The 8,418-nt window shown below is 36.3% G+C and overlaps 1 pseudogene; it reads right to left on the bottom strand.

Annotated features, from left to right (window-relative positions):
* Window positions 1–308: 308 nt before the first annotated feature.
* Window positions 309–7,181, bottom strand: LOC134288616 (eukaryotic translation initiation factor 4E1-like; annotated as a pseudogene).
* Window positions 7,182–8,418: the final 1,237 nt, after the last annotated feature.

Here is an 8,418-nt window from a genome sequence, read left to right as displayed (position 1 = left end):
ATTTTGATGTTGTGATATTGCTAATTTTGATAACTCAGGTTGTTGTCGTTTTGGTCGTTTTAACGGTTAACACATCAAAAATGAGAGCAAAACATGTTCCTGTGACAGCAAATTGAAAACAATTCCTGCTATCGATGATAGCAAATTGATAACTGTTTTCGAAATCAGCGCAAGAAAAATGAAAAATCGTTAAATGTAGGAGTTTTTCAATCAATATCAAATCATAAATGCAATAATATAATTGCACTAATGTTATATTCCTAGAATTACTTTACATAGTTGACTAAAAGATTTAAAGCAAACCGAAAGCAAAATTTGAAATCAAATTAAGTAAAGATAAAATGATATCAAAATATGATATCAATTTGTTGCTGAATACAAATCATGTTTTCGATTTGCTGTAATTTTGTTGTTGAACTTTGCTCGGGTAGTCACCACCGCACAGATATCGTAAAACTTTTGCTTTCGATTGCGGCGATGATGTCGAGCCAACACAAGAATCGATGTTGGCGAAACAAGTTGGGCGTTAACTTTCTTCGGAAAGTTTTCTTGATGGTGATTCTGGGAAACGTTGCGTTGGTTTGGAGGCGAAACATAATTCGATTTGGGCCGGTATGGCTCGTAAAACCGGTCACGTTGTTATTGGAGTTTCGGAGATTTCAACAGAATGAGGAATGCGCAGAATACGCGTGGCGCTAATGGATGCGATAAAAATGGATTCCTAGTGAAAAATAATTATTAGGCCTCCAATGGAATTCTGAATCAATAATCCCAGGGGCTTATCTTATGGGAGGCACGAAACACTGCTGTTATTTATGACAGCAATAGAATGGTTGCGAAAAAGATTGGCTTGGAATGTCGCGACGCAACATTCAGTCCAGTGGAATGCATTTCGTAAAGCGAACGATGGGATTAGTTAGTACTGTTGTTGATAGCGAAACAACACAAGTGAAGTCCTAATAAAAGAATAGAGAAACAACATTCTTCTTCTTCTTTGTGGCTCGACGTTCGCATTAGAACTTGGCCTGCTTCACTTCAACTTAGTGTTCTTAGGGCACTTCCACAGTTATTATTTGAAGGGCTTTCTTTGCCTGTCATTGCATGAATTTGTACATTGTATGGGAAGTACAATGATACACTATGTCCAGGGAGTCGAGAAAAGCTTCCCGACTGGAACGGAAATCAAACCCGCCGTCTCCAGATTGGCAATCAATAGCCTTAACCACTAGGCTAAGGAGACTCCATTATCGTCCAGTGTGGTTCGGCAGAGCCTATAACTGTCGCATGGATCGAGAACACTGTAACTTTTGGTAAAAATCATTTTTTAAAAGCTGTAAAGAAAATTATGAAAAATCAAAACCAACAAATAAACATTTACTGAGTCCTTGAAGAAGGTTCTAAACGGACCGAAACGTCGGACAAAATAAAACAAATCGTTTTGATTTTGTCAAGACTGAGAAGTCACAAAACATCAGTTTTCAACTAAAGGCGAACACAGCAACGATTCTATTACATCAACCAAATCAAAAGCTCATTCAACTGGTTCCGGGATTCCAATTTGTGCGAATAGAAGAAAACTGTCAACTGAGATAACCACCTGGGCGGTCGTGGCCGTCCTCATCATCGTCGTCGTCGCCGCCGTTCGTCATTTTCAAATCAAAAGCTAATTACGCGAAAAAGCAAGGAAAATCATCTCTTTCGATTTCGTAGCGCTTAGCAATGCGGTTGTATCGACCGACAACGCGTTCGTCGATAGTCGTGTTGGAGCGACGACGTGAGTTGTTGGAGGTTCTTGTTCGGTTTGAGAATGAATTCAACTGGAATGGATACGTGACTGACTGTGGGGACAACGAGACGACGACGCGACGCAGTCGATTGAGAAAAGAGGATATGATAGGAGGTTGCCTGTCCCCAGTCGTCGTCCGTTCGAATTCTAAGTAGTCATCCGCAAAGCAATTTGTTCATGGGTTCGTTTCGAAACCGATTTGGGCTGAGATTTTTACATCGTTCCGCATGCCGGGAGGGAGATGCAAAAATGATGATAATATCGTGGTTTATTTTTTTGTGACGTCCGTTGGGTTCTTTCTCGTGCCATGACGTCTCAAATGGGAAAAAGCCTGCTTTTCAGCCTAGTAATGTTCCATTACGATAAACTTCTTTGTCTTTTCAAATATCGATTTCCAGATTTGAAATAATAACTGATTACGACAAAATTTTGGTGGCTCAGAATCAATGATGAAATAGATGGTAGGCTATATTTCTGCTCCAATACCCACTAAAAACGATATTGAACTGGTTTGCATTTACGAGCGGGTCGGTAGGTCTCCTAAGTCCACGGTGCTCCCCAGACCGTTATTATAAAATAAAAATCTCCATTCAATCGGTGCCCACCATTCCACTAAGGGCCAGAATCGCAATCTAGCGGAACAAAATTAATTACTCCAAAACGAAGCATTTCCGACACATGGTGTCTTCGACAAAGTTGTTTGACATTAGCAGGGGCATCTATTGCTATGAACGTAGTAGTTCGCAACTCGTCCGCATAGGTGGCGCCACCATCTAACTTCTTTGTTTTACGTCCTAGAGATTTGGCGTCTTCGGTAAAGTTGTTTATTTTTGCAAAATAAACAACTCTTTCTCAGACGTCAAAATTGCACAGCCTACTGTTTTCGAGTTATTTAAAAAATAAAAACCAATCAATGAAAAAACAGTTTTTTTAAGCTTATTTTGACATTTTTACTAGAAACCATGTGAGTTTTTATTTTTTCCTAATGCATATGTGTCAAACCAAACACATTGTACGGGAATATGTTGAATATTATCATTAAAAATTAAAAATAAAAATACAAATTCGAAAAAATAGTGTGAATTTCAAGGCCCAATATCTCACAAAGCGCAAAAAATCGCAACTTCAAATTTTCAGCAAATACGGAGCAATACTATGTGAACATACTGCCCAAAATTTGGAGAGGTATTTTTTGGTGTTTTTGAGATAATAGCTTTTTAGTAACAGTATAAATATAAGTAGTGCCAGCATGTAACTTTTTACTGTTACATATTAGAGAGATTATGTATTCGAAAAAGTTGTTCATTTTGACTAAATAAACAACTATTTCTTAGACGTCAAAATTCCACGGCCTACTGTTTTCGGATTATTGCATATAAACTAGATAATATTGATAAAAATGACAATAAAACACATGTTGATGCAATAGTATGAAGTATTTTTTATTGTTTTTACTTTTACGATACATAGTAAGTCATGAAAATATCAGCTTACTATTGTCAGCATGGGTCAAGATATCTTTTAATCTTTTGCAAGTCATAACAATAAAAATAGTTCATACTACTGCATCAAAAGGTATTTAATTGTAATTTTTTATCAATATTATTTAGTTTATGATGATGATGATGATGATGATGATAGTTCTCCATTCATTGTAGCACGGTACTAAGCCCGATAGCAGTGGGCTGTCCACCCAATGTGATTCGATCAAGCAAAACATTATAATTATACTCATCTTGATTTTTTTTAAATCAAGATCACACAATTATATATAGTGCAAGCCATCGCATTGGAGGATGCCCCAATGAATGTGAAGAAGAAGAGTTCACCATTCTCTACATAATGGTTTTAAAGGGAAGTTGGCATCTCCACTCTTCCAACCATATATAATGTATCGACTGGCGGCTCTGATAACCCTCCTCTTAACCCACAGAACTGGTTGTGTTATATTTGCATTATGTTATTGTTATGTTAGCATTTGAAAGACGGTTATTCTATTACATTCTATACCAGATTTTGAATTTGGATGGAATGTAATGATCGAAAAAATAAAGTATTGTATACGTGAATAAAAATATTTACCTTTTATCGTTGAAAACTTACTATTGCCTTACGAATACCTCTTCGATGAGACACAGAATCGTATGTAGCCAGTACTTGTCCAGCTCCTGACGCTGCAACCGTGGCACATCCACCAGCCGCGGCGCTTGTTGCTATCGTCTTCCCGCATCGGACGGATGTCCTTCTTGAACCAAGAGTAATCGCTACCGACCTTGATGTCGTCGGCCGGGCTCTTGATGTGATTGTTCAGACTCCAAAACTCTCGACTTTGGAAAAGCTGGTCACCGTTCAGGGTGTTTTCCCACGATTTGGCGCGGTCCGGTTCCTGGTACCAGAGCGTCTAGGTCGACTGCAGCGGGTACTTGATCAAACATTCCGGGTCGATGATGACTTCCTGGTCGGCGTGGTTCTGCTCGGTGTTTTCCGTTTGCTTCCTCTAATTCTCCGAAGTATTATTTCCACACGCCATTCGTCCAAATGAAATTCCTCAGCACGAAAAAAAATGTGACAGTACAATTTAAATACGTCCTCGCGCATGCATCTTATCAATATTATTTAGTTTATATGCAATAACTCGAAAACAGTAGGCCGTGGAATTTTGACGTCTAAGAAATAGTTGTTTATTTAGTCAAAATGAACAACTTTTTCGAATACATAAACTCTCTAATGTGTAACAGTAAATAGTTACATGCCGGCAATACTTATATTTATACTGTTACTAAAAAGCTATTATCTCAAAAACACCAAAAAATACCTCTCCAAATTTTGGGCAGTATGTTCACATAGTATTGCTCCGTATTTGCTGAAAATTTGAAGTTGCGATTTTTTGCGCTTTGTGAGATATTGGGCCTTGAAATTCACACTATTTTTTCGAATTTGTATTTTTATTTTTAATTTTTAATGATAATATTCAACGTTTTCCCGTACATTGTGTTTGGTTTGACACATATGCATTAGGAAAAAATAAAAACTCACATGGTTTCTAGTAAAAATGTCAAAATAAGCTTAAAAAACTGTTTTTTCATTGATTGGTTTTTATTTTTTAAATAACTCGAAAAGAGTAGGCTGTGGAATTTTGACGTCTGAGAAAGAGTTGTTTATTTTGCAAAAATAAACAACTTTACCGAAGACGCCAAATCTCTAGGACGTAAAACAAAGAAGTTAGATGGTGGCGCCACCTATGCGGACGAGTTGCGAACTACTACGTTCATAGCAATAGATGCCCCTGCTAATGTCAAACAACTTTGTCGAAGACACCATGTATCGGAAATGCTTCGTTTTGGAGTAATTAATTTTGTTCCGCTAGATTGCGATTCTGGCCCTTAGTGCATTCGTTTTCTATGACTGCATGTCTGGGCAAAATTTGAAAAAAATCGTAGGGCCCATTTTTGAGTTAGGCCCTTTTAAAGAGCGTAAAGCCATATTTTTAAAGAAAAAATCAAAATATTTATGTACTCAGCCATTTTTGAATGATTTTGATGAAATATGTTCAAGAAGAATTGTATTGCATTGAATATAAGATATGTTTAGCATAGTTTTTGTTGAACTTTTTGAAGAAAATATGAACATTTTTATTAGTTGACATAAACAAATGTGAACTTATATGGAAATATTTCAGTAATGTTTGTAACTTCTTAAGTTCAACTACGTTAGGAAAATCGTGAATGTAAATAAACAAAAAAAAAATAAATGAAGGGAATGCACATTATGTGCGTACAAATAAAAGGAAGAAGAATTGTTTTTATCTAGTTCATTTATTCGGGGCTCAATCGCGTATAATGCTTTACGGAGCCGAAGATCTTTTTGAACTAAATATATACAATATACTCACGATAACAACTTTTAATCATATCTGTTAGTTATGGGAGGAAGCGACACTACTCGTGGCAACTCAAGGTTAGAAGGTCACATTTTGAGGGATGGACAGGGTAAGGATTGAACCAAAGGTTCTACCCGGGGCAAATCGCATCTTGCTAGCGTACAAGAAGAGTTTAAATTGTTTTGGGCCCTTAACAAACTAGTTTTATTTGCAGAAGAATTAAAAAAAAAACGAATAAATTCTGTATAAAATCAGTAACACCAATATGTGATGATTTATAAATTTCGATTAGCAATTACATGTAATAAAGTATGTATTGTATTTAAAAAAGTAATATCTTGAATACAAAACTAGTGTAATATAAATAATAATAATACCAACACCAACAGTCGAAATGGCTTACTTTCCTACTTCTACTTTACATTAGAAGTGGGATTCAGGCCCCAGTCTTAAAGCACATGTGCTTCACACTAGAATGTCCAAACATCGAGATGGATATCATTCCACCAACTCTTGAGAATGATTAAATGTGAATAGACTCGAGAGACATAAAACACTAGAAAAACGATTGATATCTTGTAGCAAATATTTTTAAACCCATTCCTTTGAATAAGATATTTTGTTGGGATCTGCTCTGCCTCATACTTGGGTATTTATTTTGTGTTTCATTCATGTGTGAAAACGAACTTATATGGATAAAATTTCATGGCTCTAACTTTTTACTACAATTTCTTTTATAACCCCTGAAATTCTATTTAAATTTCCTCGTCACTTTTATCATGTATTAAGTTTATAGATATCTTTATATTTACCTTTTCTTGTAATTTTGTCCGCATTTTATTCTTAGTTGAAGCAAATATAGATGTTCAGAATTTATTGTAATATTCATGTAATAGTACTCACTTATCCATATTACAACACACAAATGTTCACATTTTCATCAAAAAATCTAGACTAGCATTTGAAAATGGCGTAACAAGCATTGCAAATTTCTGCAACCCTTGACCAGTAACAGGTAGAGCAGCCTCCCCTGTATCTGATAACGGTATATGTTTTCATAAATAAATTGAAATACGCCTAGGAGGGACGGAAGAAGCAGAGGCGTGCAATGGTTGTTCCGCCCTTTTCACATGTAGGTCACAAATCAGTCAAAATTATGTTTGACACTACTGGTACTCAATACAAAACGATTCTTCGTGAAAATATTTCATAAAAATCGTTAAAAAACGACTGAGCAAATAAATATATTGATTTTAACTTTGAATATATGGCTTTACGCCCTTTAAAAGGGCCCAACTCAAAAATGGGCCCTACGATTTTTTTCAAATTTTGCTCAGACATGCAGGATAGTCATAGAAAGCTAATGGTGGGCACCGATTGAATGGAGATTTTAATTTTTTAATAACGGTCTGGGGAGCACCGTGAAGTCCAATATCAATCGCCTATGAATCGAAAGGACAAGTTGAGCTTGGATATTACCATTTGGATGGGATCCCGGCTTCGAAATTGACTCATTTTGATAATGAAACGATGATGATGTTTTATGTATTGCTCTGTTTTTGCCGGCATATCTTTTTTTCTGCTGTTCAAAAATCAGTGTTTTTGAATTTAACAGCAGATTTAATTCGGTACACAATCTATATTTACCGTATATTAATGTCTTTTGACTAATAATTCATTATTTACTTTCCATATTTATAGAATTTAAAAAAAAGGTCCGAATTAAATCTGCTGTTGAGAACTCAGTGAAAGATGGACAATACACTGAGTCAATCTTTGTGTGTACAACGTATTTTTTTTTAGTTTGGCTCGAGTTAGCTCCAGTGTAGATTAGCTTCATTTACCCAGAGAATCAATGAGATCAGGCATCTGTTTTGGACTAACAGGTATCGCCAATGTGTAAGTGTTTTGGCTTATACTGATTGCTGATTTATCGCCAGAGAAAATCGGTGTCCAACAAAATTGTAGTGCTGTAGGTAGGTTGTTAGTAGTTCCCTTAAGGCAAAACTGGATGCGTTTCATATTTTTTTTTTCATTGAACGAAGGTTTCGCCCTGGCCAAGATCGTAGGGGTTGACGGTATTAAAGTGAAGGAGTTACATTTTGATTATTTTAATGTAGTGTTCTTTAGTGAAACTTATTACCTTTTTAACACTTTAATGCGCCTAAAACGGTTCATCACGAACCGGCTGCTGCAGATGGAGTATGGCTGATCATATGCATCAGACATGCTCGATAAACACAGAGGAACTGCCGGGGCTCAATAGAGTCTATTCCCAAGCAATAGTTCCAAGTTGGTTGGATTTGAGAAGGTTTTGATGATCGTTGCCAATCCTAATAAAGGTATTATAGGATTTGTGACAGGTTTTGGAAACAGCCAGCTGACTTTAAAATATTGTTTGGGCTTTCTTTCCCACGTTTCTCGGTTGATTTTGATTAGTAATTTATTATTGTCATAGTCGCTTTTTCGAATTTTGACTGTGTTGGTCATATTTTCTTAAAATATAGCAATTAAAGTCAACCGACGAATTAATAGTGGGAAGGAGATTTGCAGCACTTTAATTGTGCTGATAGATTCGAAGCTAACGTGCGAACACTTAAACGCATTGTTAACGTCAATGCATTCGACGTGACATTTTGGACAAAAACTGACTGCTTTTTATTAACTGAACAACGTTACTTGTGTATGACTAGGTTGGCATTTCTAGGCTACGCTTGAGAAAATGACATGGTTTATCTAGGTAGGACCGATA

This window comes from Aedes albopictus, chromosome 2 (genome assembly GCF_035046485.1).
Source record: "Aedes albopictus strain Foshan chromosome 2, AalbF5, whole genome shotgun sequence".
Taxonomy (NCBI): Eukaryota; Metazoa; Arthropoda; class Insecta; order Diptera; family Culicidae; genus Aedes; species Aedes albopictus.
This window is presented reverse-complemented; position numbering and strand designations above follow the sequence as displayed.